Source organism: Dendrobates tinctorius, unplaced genomic scaffold (assembly GCF_039654945.1).
Source record: "Dendrobates tinctorius isolate UK_male_01 unplaced genomic scaffold, ASM3965494v1 ptg000051l, whole genome shotgun sequence".
NCBI classification, from domain to species: domain Eukaryota; kingdom Metazoa; phylum Chordata; class Amphibia; order Anura; family Dendrobatidae; genus Dendrobates; species Dendrobates tinctorius.
Window position 1 is genome coordinate 10,808,099 of NW_027361719.1, and position 12,261 is coordinate 10,820,359.

Genomic DNA, 12,261 nt, shown 5'->3' on the forward strand with positions numbered 1-12,261 from the left:
GAAGAATGTTAGGTTGAACACCACCCACAGAAAACGTGTGTGCAAAATGTTTCTCTCGTTTAGGACAGACAGAAATAATATGCGAGGCATCTCCACAAAAAAAACACAGCTTATTACGCCTTCTGAACTCCTGACGTTGCTCCCTGGACAAAACTATCACATTACGTAGGTTCAGAAACTTTTTCAACAGGTGGCAACACCTCTCGTGCAGTCCTGCGTTCACGTAAACGCCGATCAACCTGAATGGCTAATGACATAGAATCGTCAAGACCAGAGGGAACAGGAAATCCTACCATAGTATCTTTTACGGCTTCTGACAAACCCTTCCGAAAGAGAGCTGCCAAGGCATTATCATTCCAGGTAGTAAGGACCGCCCACTTTCGGAATTTTTGACAGTACAATTCTGCAGAATCTCGACCCTGGCTCAATGCCAACAGGGTCTTTTCAGCCTGATCAATAGCATTAGGTTCGTCATACAACAACCCCAAGGCTTGAAACCTGCTGCGTGGAGCTCCCTGACGAGTTAGGCTTCAAGGCAAAAAATAATTTACAATTATTTTTGAAATTCAAAAATTTAGACCGATCCCCAAAAAACACATCAGGAGTAGGGATCTTTGGTTCAGCAGCATGTGAATGAGCAAGGTAGGTGGAAATTCCCTGCACTTCCGCAGCGAGCTGCTCCACACGATCAGACAATTGCTTTATCTCCATTGAGAGAGAAAAAAAAAATTCCCCCTACGGCCTCAGAGGAAAAAATATACACACTTATTTTTTTACAATTCTTTCCTGCTATTGAGAACCCTAGGATCTGCGGTATGGCGGGTGATTCTGTTATGAATGAGTCACCGCAGGCGGCAAAAACAGAAATACTAGCTAAGTCCAGAAAACCAGAGAAGTTGGCAGCTATCGGATTGCAGACCCCTGAACGTAACAACAACAACTAGCAGTAGCCGTGGGGGGTTCCTACGGTGCCCTAGACCCCTCGATCACAGCCGGAGAACTACATAGCCTAAAGACGGAAAGGGAAATGTAAACTGCCCCAGAGCACACCCCAAAGCAATAGGCAGCCCCAACATATAATGACGGTGAAGCAAGATGAAAAAACACTCACACAGATAGAAAGATAGGCTGAGCATATGATGGGGCCCAAGCTAACTAAATAGGACAGAATAGAAAAGCTGCTGTCTGCTGTCCAAAACCCTCTCAAAAACAAGAGCCAACAGACTGATAGGGAAAAAAGCCCTGAAGACACTAGGCTTCAAAAAAACTATATCAGTACTCAGGTATTATCTGAAGACAGAGCAAAAAGGAATTCAGCTCACCCAGCAGGGAAAGGCAGAAATCCAGAAAAACAAAGCAAAACAAAACCAAAACACAAATGCAAAAAGTAGAGCAGAAAACTTAGCTTTTGAGGAGCAGGAATCAGACTGGTCTCCAAGAATCCCTCAGAGTAATCACCCACAAGGCAGAAGGGCGTCGGCTGCCTTATATCCAGTCAGCAATCCCAGTCACCCAGTCATCATCATTCTGCTCAGGTGCTTTGTAATCAGCCTCACTACCTTCCTTCACCAGAAGAGGGAGTTCATCAGACCTCAATTGTGAAGGGGAAAATTAACTCACAACAGTACCTCCCCCTTGAGGAGGGCTCACCGAACCCTCATCCACGCCATCAGGGCGATCAGGGTGAGCCCGATGAAAGGCATGCACCAATATTTTGGCATGAATATCAGAGGCAGAGACCCAGAAATTATCCTCCTGACCATAACCCTTCCACTTAACCAAATACTGGAGTCTCCATCTAGCCAGACGGGAATCCAGTATCTTCTCTACCTCATATTCCATGTTACCTTCAACTAATACAGGGTCCGGAGGTGCCACCCCAGGAACAACTGGTTCAACAAACCTCTTCAACAAGGACTTATGAAACACATTATGAATTTTAAATGTGACAGGACCTCAATGGTGAAGGGGAAAATGAACTCACAACATAAGACCTCAGGAGGCAGGAAAAATCACCAGCAGGGATAGAGGGAGTCGGCTGTCTTAAATCCAGTCAGAGACTCCAGATGTCCAATCGTCGTCCTCATTATCAGGTGGCAGGTCTCTGTCAATTAGGTCAGCTCCATTACCTCCTGTAAACACCAGAGGGAGCCCGGAAAGAGAACTCGCTACTCCTCTGTCAATACAACCAGCTCCACTACCTTCACTAGCAACCAGAGGTAGGCCAGGAAGTGAATTCACAACAGGGCTGATTCCCTGATTCTTATTAGCTTTTCTCCTGGATGGAGCTCATGTCATCATGGCTGCCAGGAGCATTCTTCTCCTTCTTCTTCACTGAAAACAACAACTCTCGACTCTTCCTCCTCCCAGTTAGGGTATGTCTGCAAAGCTCTAAGCTTCAGAAAAGTTAGGGAGTGAGGTAAATTGTGTGTGTGTTGTGGTCTCTAGCAGAGAAAGCATAACTCCCATTGCTCACAAAACACATGCAAAACAGTACATATTTAACCATTTTGTGATGGCAAAGACACAGGGCGCCACATTCCCCCTAGTTAAAGGTAGCACGTCCTCGGGCTACACATGGAACATAAGCATACAACAAAATGACATAACATTTAACCTGAGTTGAATCGTGGATTACAGCCAAAAGCAACTTCTGATTGTTTGGATCATCCCTGAGTGCAGCTGCAGGGCACACAGACCGTAATATAAAAATTTACTGCACTGGCTGTTTTAGATGGCTTCCTGCCATGGTACAATGAACGGGTTTTTCTTTTCAAGTTTAAGAGTCTTTACAAAAGTTCTTGTAGTAGAATAAGGCATAATAACTACTGAAATCTCACATTAGTCCATGTGGGCACAACTTCTTTAACATTTTTAGTAACGTTACCTAAGGCAAAGTTCAATGTAAGTGCAACTGAAAACTAAATTAATAATTTTAGAATATTTTAACAAATCATTTCTATAGCGAGAAGGGGTTTGGCCCTGTGTGTTACGCTGTGATCTGCGCAAGATAGGAATACTAGGCAACTTCCTATGAATCTTTGAACCTACCATGGGTACAACAGGTTCACTGCTGACTGTGGGCAAGTTTTCTGATTCTTCCACATGCACAGTGTTAGTGGTTGGCATTAGTGACTCGTCGCTTCCAGAACAATTTGGTATCTCTGGTAAAGACCTTTGTGGGAACACCATCACTGGAACTACCACTGCGTTGTTAACTTGTAGCCAAGAACTAGGGAATTCACCTAGAACAGTGCAAATCTTGGTATCAGTCTTTTCCATCAGCTAAGGATCTTCTTTAGTCTCAACTCTTTCATGCAATTGTGCTGGACATACTTCCAGATTGTCTCTGGATACGGTAGTACACATTTTTCTGGCGTCTTTGGAGATGGTACACATTTTGACGTTGTCATAGCTAGATGGTTGAATAGTGTAAGGCTGGGCCTCCTGTTGGTCATCCAACTTGTGGTTTCTTCTCTTTTTCTTTAGCACTTGTTCACCTATTGGTAAGGGGGTTGCCACAGCATGTTTATTAAAGTTCCTTTCCGGTTTTTGCCTAGCTTGAGCAAGACTTTCCTCTACACATTGCTGAACTTTTTGACACTGCAGTTGTCTTTCTGTATTCCAATCCATGTCCAATTGGCTGGATATGGTTTCAGGAGTTAGGACTTACATTTCCAAGTCGATGGGGAGTTTACCTGGCCGTGCACGCATCAAGTAAGCTGGGGCATATCCTGTTGCGCTGGTTGGGATATGGTTATACATTTCAATCAAATCAGGTAATTTCTCAGGCGATTGGTTCCTTTCTTCCAGTGGTAGGACCTGCAATAAATTGATCACCAGATTATTTAGTTTTTCGCAAAGACCATTGCCTTGTGGGTGGTATGGTGTAGTTCTGATCTTTTTACATCCATAGAGGGAGCAAAATTCTTGAAAGACTTCTGCTTCGAAGGCTGGACCTCTGTCTGTCAGCACTTGATCTGGGTAGCCATGGGGTCTGCAGAAATATTCTTGGAATGCCTTTGCAGCTGTTCTTGCTGTTTGGTCTTTCACTGGAACAACCACTAGGAAGCGGGAATAGTGATCCACTATTGTTAAGGCATAGGAATACCCTGATCGGCTTGGGGTTAGTTGCACGTGGTCTAAGGCCACCAGTTCCAAAGGTTGTTTAGTGATGATGAGTTCTTTCTTCTGAGATTACATGGGCCGCATTCCCTACACCACTATTCAATGGACCGTCTCATACCTGTCCAGAAGAAGTGGTCGCGGATGACTACTTCCAGCTTTTTCCAACCAAAGTGTCCCGCTTGATTGTGGGAAGCTTCTAAGACCATAGGCACGTCTTTTCTGGGGACCACAATCTGCCATACCAGTTCATGTGTACGTGGGTTAATAGCTCTTCGGATCAACTTGCCTTCATAAAGGAACAGCTTCTTTCTCTCTCTCCACAACTGTTGGACATCTGCAGGTGCATCAGGAGCTGGAGATGAATCTGCTTCTCCAAGGAGTTCTTTGACCATACATATAGCCGGGTCACTGCTCTGCATCTCTGCCCAACCCTGGTGAGGTAGTGGATTAAGGGAAACTTCATGAACGGCAAGACTTCTTCCGGTCACATGGTTAGAGTATTGGGAGGCACAGTGCCGGTGGAATGTCTGCATCCATTTTTTCCAGGTCTTCTAGATCTTCTGCTGGATCAGGAGCATTTGGCATACGGGACAAGGCATTGGTATTGGTGCTTTTATTGCCACCTCTGTATTTAATGACGAACTCATAATTGGACAACCGAGCCATCATCTTTGTTCCAAGGTGCCGAGCATGGCGGTCTCCAGATGGGTTAACGGATTGTTGTCCATATAGATGGTAAATTTGGATGAGGCTAAATAGTGCTTGAAACTCTCGGTCACTGCCCAAACGATAGCCAAGATTTCTAGCTTGAAGGAGCTATAGTTGTTCTGGGTGAGCCGCACCGTCTACTGACGCGAATTCCGGGTCCCATTGTGATGACATGCGCCATCTATGATGGTTCTCTACAGCTTCGATGGGGTGTTATAAGGGAGAGTGGGACAGAACATGCCATCACAGCCCCCCGACGAAGCCCACGCGAAACGCGCGTAGGGGCTACACGTGTGGCATACTGATCAGCTATGGGTAAGCGTTTTTGAACAGGTTTCCAATATGTGGCCTCCAAACTAGGACTTTGAGCTATTATGCTGTGATGGCTTATTATTGTGAGAGGGTCACTCTGTGGGATTCTTTTGGATATTTGTAAGAAAGACTTGAAGCACTGGCACTTTATTTATCTTTGTATATCCATTATACACATCCTTATTCCATCGCTCTTAGTATTGCTGCATGTGTGTTTTTTCTGTACCTGAATTCCTTATCATACGGAGCTCTTCAATTATGTGACCCGTCTTTATGTATTCTTTGTCTATATCATGAATTTTTGAGAATAAAACTATTTTAATTATTTTCCTTGGTGGATGTCTTTACTCCAACTGTTTTTGTATACAAGGTATTGGGAGTTATTCCACAGCTAGTGCATGTTATGGGGTGGTCACCATGGGTCAGGGCCACCTATAATTATATGTTCACTGCCCTTGAAATTTTGATTGCTATTATCATTGTCTGTGTTTTCACAGTTTCCATCTTGGGACAGATGGACTTTCGCGAGCGCGAGAAAGCGTGGCGCACACAACTCGACAGAGTATTTGATGAGGGTTCAGGTGCTGCTAATGATTGTAAATCCAAAAATGGTGGAGAACTTTTTAAAAAATATAAGGAACTGTTGCTCAAAAGAGCCCGTTTATGGTGGAACAAAGCATTCCTGGAGAAATATATTACGTGTGGTCTGATTCCGAGAGGACTGAGAGTTCAAGTCTTCCCTTCCTTTCCTGTAAATGAGGAGGTTTTTATTAAATCATGGGAAGATGCAGCATCATTGTGTTCAAAAACATTTATGGAACTATTAGCGAAATCTAATCAATCTAAAATGGAGGAACTAGACGAAGAACTCAAGGTAGTTCAGGATGAGATGAATCAGCAGCTCACTCCAGAGGAAGTGTTGAGATACAAAAATGAATTAGATGTAGAGTCACAGAAATGGGAAAAGGAGATAGTACAAAATAAGACAAAGAAATATCAGCGTGATGTAGCTGATTCACAAAATGGCCGGATGTACAGGTGGAATAATAAAAATAAATCAACTTTTAGATCACGGTCTAGAACACGTTCTGTCTCCTTTTCATCCATCTCATCGACTGAGGAAAGGCCTCAGGGTTCTGACCATTCAAAAATTCCGTGGGACAGAAGAGACTTTTTTAAGGACCCTCGTTCGGGTAGTTTTAAGAACAATTCTAAACGCAAAAATTTATCCTCTCCTCCTGTTGCTAAAAAAGCCAAAACTAATGCATTGCAGGTAATTAACTTGTCATCACATGTTCTAACTAAAACGCAGATAGAAGTTCTTGAGTTGGGTTTATCTTTTTCTCCATGTAACAATTTCAATTTCTTCACAGCGTTAAAGGATTTACACCTATTTTCCCGTAAGCTGGTGTTGAAAAAGCTTCACTCCAGAAATTCTGATGATGTGGGAGGGGTAATATCAGAACAAGAGGCCCTGGAAGTACTGGAGGATTTGGAGAGAGAGTCTACTGCTGGTATTTCAGGTATCTCTTTTCCTCAGATCTGCCCCAGATCTACCACATTCCCTCCCTTGTCTATTTGTCCACAGGTGGAGATCTTCACACGATTGGTGGTGGAGGATTTCCGTAAAATTAAGAATAGTGGAGCTAGAGATAATTTATCTTACCAACAAAGGAAGGCTCTGAATGATTTGCGAAAACTGGGTGACGTAGTTATTAAACCAGCGGACAAGGGGGGGAATGTGGTGGTCTGGCCGGTGGAGAAATATGAGAGGGAAGCATTCAAACAACTCAAAGATAAAGGAACGTATGTCCAGCTCACAACAAATCCACTTACCTCCTTTAGGGGTGCTTTAGCAAATATTCTGGAGATTGCACATGAGAGAGGAATTATCTCTAAGAAAATCCTTGAAGGGTTATCTGTAAGGTTTCCTGTTGTACCCACGTTCTATTTGTTACCCAAGGTCCATAAAGATTCTATCTCACCTCCGGGGCGTCCTATTGTCTCTGGCATGGGAGGGCTATGCGACCCTATATGTAAATTCATTGAATATTATCTTAAACCACAGGTAGAGACTTTGCCCTCCTATGTCAGAGACACTACGGACGTCCTGAAACGTGTTGATGGCCTGTCCCTCGAACCAGATATGCTATTTGTGGTAGCAGACGTAGAGTCTCTATACACGAGTATTTCTCATGAAGATGGTATACGAGCTGTTCAATTCTATCTCGAGGCAAGTAATTTGGATGCTGATTTGAGGGGTCTGGTGTTGGAGTTGTTGCGGTTCATTCTTACCCATAATTTCTTTACATTTAAGGATAGATACTATTTACAAACGCGTGGTACCGCAATGGGAGCGGCATGTGCGCCCTCGTATGCAAACCTCTTTCTCGGCTTTTGGGAGAGGGGTTTGTTTTGCGATGGCGCACATGCCTCTCCCAACATACTTGGATGGTTCCGCTTTATAGACGACATATTGTTTATATGGCAGGGTACCACCGATGAACTACACTCATTTATGGGGGGTCTGAATCGCAACGACTCCAACATCAGGCTCACCTATAATTTCCATCATGAGAAGATATCTTTTTTAGATATTGAACTCAGGGTGCATTCTGATGGTTCTGTTTATACAGATATGTTTCGTAAAGAAACTGCAGTCAATGCATTACTACACGCCTCGTCTGCACACCTGAGCTCAACCATTAGGGCCATCCCAGTAGGCCAATTTCTCCGGGCCCGGAGGATCTGTTCATCTAACAGTCTATTTGAGCGACAGGCCATTGACCTTGGGGACAGATTTCAAGAACGTGGGTACAGCAGGCGGAGTATCAAGAGAGGCTACACTAGAGTGAGAAAATCCGAGAGAAGGAATCTTTTAGTCCCACGGAATAAGAAAAAGGAATGTGATGCTGGGATAAGGTTTGTTTCTACACTAAATCAACAGTGGGAAACAATGCGGATGATCCTTAAAAAACATTGGCCGATACTTATGACGGCCCAAACTCTCAGCAAAAATTTACCAGTGATGCCTCAGATGACGGCCCGTCGGAGTCGAAATCTTAAAGACATGCTAGTGAACAGTCACTATGTGACTAGACCCCCCATCTTTATTTGGAAATACAGATAAGAGGAAGGGGTTTTTTCCATGTAAAAATTGTCTGGCATGTAAAAATCATGTACGGGCAACATCATTCACATCTTCGGACGGCTCTAAAACCTTCAACATCAACATGTTCATTACATGTACAACTACACATGTTGTTTATTATGCAAAGTGTAGTTGTAACTTAATATGTGTAGGGTTAACATCACGTGAGTTACGAGTAAGGACACGTGAACACGTTAGAGACATTATAGCCGCCCGTGATGTGGATGATGTTAGTGGACTTAAGTCGCTCCCTCGGCACTTCAAATTGAGACATAATTGTAATCCAAATGATCTGCAGATATATGGGATTGACTGTATCCAATTGGGTATCAGAGGTGGGAATACGGTGCGATTCCTCACCCAGAGAGAATGTAAATGGATTGCAGTTTTGGACACTGTAACACCGAAAGGCTTAAACGAGCAAATTAGTTTCTCCTCCTTTTTATAATTTGTGTGTTTTTGGATTTATTTTTATTCTGTATGTTCTGTGTCTTTTATAGTTTATTTCCACATGAGAATGAGTACCTGTGAGCATCCTCCCTTTTGGACCCCTGATATCGAGCAATGGATTCAGGAAGAAGACTTTCACATGTGCTGGAGCGTCTGGATCATATATTCACGATTTGTTTATATATATATACATATGTCTTATTTCACTAATTGGCATTATTTCCACTTTACAGTGGTTTGATTATATGGTATTATTTTGCACTTTACTTCCTATGTTATCACTTCACTTTTTGATTGATTTATAAAAAATTTTTTTTATATTTATTATTTTTACTCTATTTATATATATATATTTTTTCACATTATATTTCTTCACGTTTTTATTTCACTATTATATAATCTTGTGGGATATTTTTGTGAAAAAAGATGTATTCACACATATTGGGGTTTTTCCCACTTCGTGCCTTTTGGGCATATGGTATTATACACTTATGTATATAGTATATATATTATATTATATACTTTTATATATATGTATATCTTCTATTTTTCGTGTCTATATGGGTCTAGATTGGGCTCATTGTGCATTGATGTGTCTTTATTTTGCGAATTGTATACTGTATACCTTGCTCAGCGGCGCATCTAATATTGTATTGGTTTATAGGGTGCAAATCTTTTGCATTGTCATTGGAGATGTGCCTTAAAATTGTTATCGATTCCAACTGTTAGATTGCGCCGCTAGATTGGTGGAATGCACACCCTGAGACGATGGGTGCGTCATTCCTAGGTGCCGCTCTATTGTGTGGGCGGTCCGATGACGTCACCTGTTGTTTTGGTGATCAGCACTGGGAGATCATCGGTGCGCATGTCTCGCATATGGAGATAGCCGGCGCGTCATTTCCGGCGCCGTTTTGATGACGTGTGCGGTTCAGTGACGTCACCAGTTGTTCTGGGTGAGCCGCACCGCCATCTTGGCGCCGTCTACTGACGCGAATTCCGGGTCCCATTGTGATGACATGCGCCATCTATGATGATTCTCTACAGCTGCGATGGGGTGTTATAAGGGAGAGTGGGACAGAACATGCCATCACAGCCCCCCGACGAAGCCCACGCGAAACGCGCGTAGGGGCTACACGTGTGGCATACTGATCAGCTATGGGTAAGCGTTTTTGAACAGGTTTCCAATATGTGGCCTCCAAACTAGGACTTTGAGCTATTATGCTGTGATGGCTTATTATTGTGAGAGGGTCACTCTGTGGGATTCTTTTGGATATTTGTAAGAAAGACTTGAAGCACTGGCACTTTATTTATCTTTGTATATCCATTATACACATCCTTATTCCATCGCTCTTAGTATTGCTGCATGTGTGTTTTTTCTGTACCTGAATTCCTTATCATACGGAGCTCTTCAATTATGTGACCCGTCTCTATGTATTCTTTGTCTATATCATGAATTTTTGAGAATAAAACTATTTTAATTATTTTCCTTGGTGGATGTCTTTACTCCAACTGTTTTTGTATACTAGAGACTCCTCTATGCGCGGTAAGGGGTATGCATCTTTGTGAGTAATTTTGCTAAGTTGTCTGTAATCTACACACATGTGCATTGTGCCATCTTTCTTTTTGACTAGCACCAGGGGAGCTGCCCAAGGACTGTAGCTATCTCTGATCACCCCTGCTTGTTTCATTTCTCTTAGCATACCTTTTGCACACTGATAATGAGCTGGAGGTACAGGACGATACCTTTCTTTGATAGGTGGGTGATCTCCTTTGGGGATGTTATGTTGAAACCCTTTTACCTGCCCAAAATCCAAGGGATGCTTACTGAAAACCCTCTCGTATTCTTGTACCACTCTCTGCACTCCATTTTTCTGATGTGGAGTCGGTGCCAACATGTATCTTTCGGAACCATTCCTCTGTCTGAACAGAAGAGCCATTGCCATCCGTCGCTTCTGAAGGAGTCAAGGGTTCTACAGCCTGAATATCATTTTTGCTGACTGTGAATAGTTTGGCTATGTTTGCAAAACGGGGCAAGCAAGCTTCCTCCTCTCCACAGTTCAGAACACGTACCGGGACCCTGCCCCTTTTAACATCAACAATTCCCCTGGCCGTCAGCACAGTAGGTCTGCTATCTTAGTAGACTGGTTCAAGGAGAGCTTGGTAGTCCCGTCCCCTGATGCCTATGGCTGCTCTGCACCAGATGAGGGTCTCACTCCTAGGGGAGTCAGAGGTTCACCATTACTTGCTATTAGTGACAAGTCACCATCAGGAAGTTGGGTGAAATCAGCATCAGTCCAATATCTCTGGTACAGTGTGTGAGGCATTGTGGTTACCTGTGATCCAGTGTCCATAAGGGTGGTGAAGGGGACACCATCCACTACCACGGGTATAAATAGACCCCCTCCAACATACCTGTTTCTCCAGTTAGTTGGACCAGATTGTCTTACTCCTGGGGGTTGGTCCTCGGCCCCAGGGGTCGCCCGTTTAAAGGACATTCCCTTTCAATATGATCAACCTTATGGCGCCGTCTGCAGATGGGTCTCCCAGAAGAGTAAAATAGGTCTGTTGTTCTCCTGCCGGTGCGAGTCAGTCGTCGCTGATGTTGCGGCGACCTCTTTTGCCGTCGCTATGGGAGATCATCCGGGCTTGATGCTAGTTGGATCCTCTCTGTGGGGGAACAAGTTGGGAGAGCCTGAACAGTTTTACATAGAGCATACATATTTTTAGTCAGTTCCTACACTTGCATCCGTAAATCTGCAGTAGAATCATCAACTGGATGCTGCACATGCTGTACTGCAGGCACCTGGGGTGAGGATACTGCCCCCTGGTGGTATGTAACTGCTGGATGTTTAACTGGCTCAGTGCAGACATAGGTAGATTCTCTTAAGATATGGATGGATCTGTCCTTGAACTGAACAAAGTCCATGTCAGAGTTCTACAATGACATCATGCGCAGTTGTGCCTTACTGGAATCAGACAAAAGACCTTCAATGAAGAAAGCACCATGTGCACAACTGTAACGGTGCCAAGGTAGTGTTAGGCGTCGGATTCCTGCAGCTGCACAGCAGGAATCCAGAGCCATACATCCAGCAGACTCCCATTCCTTTCCGACCGCTCAGGGACCTGCACAGCAATCTCGGTGATCCAGGCGCCCTGCTCGGACCAGTTCTCTTGGTCTGGAGGTTGCTGCCACCTCTGGACCAGCAATGGTAGCACAGCCTGCTTTGCAGGAAACCACTCCAGAGGCTAAGTCCTCTCGCCGCGCTACTGGGCATGCCCACGAGATGATCTCCCAGTGGAGATCGGGGGTCATGTGCTCAGGTCCTTGTCCTGATCTGATTGGCCCATCTCAGAGGTCTGGAAGGTCCCGGAAGCGCATGGCTATAAAAGGCCTGCATGGCTGCTCGGCCATGCACTAGTATAGACTATTGTCGTCAGGGATATATTCGGACTATGCATAGCTGACCTGGCCTGAGTATTACATGGACTATTCGTATTATAGCGAGGTCCTA

At 44.0% G+C, this 12,261-nt stretch overlaps 1 long non-coding RNA gene across 1 annotated transcript; it reads left to right on the top strand.

Annotated features, from left to right (window-relative positions):
* Positions 1 to 2,905: 2,905 nt before the first annotated feature.
* Positions 2,906 to 10,232, top strand: LOC141091291 (uncharacterized). The gene is made up of 2 exons (XR_012232474.1): positions 2,906 to 6,671; positions 8,800 to 10,232. It is a non-coding gene; the product is annotated as an uncharacterized lncRNA (long non-coding RNA).
* The last annotated feature ends 2,029 nt before the right edge of the window (positions 10,233 to 12,261 follow it).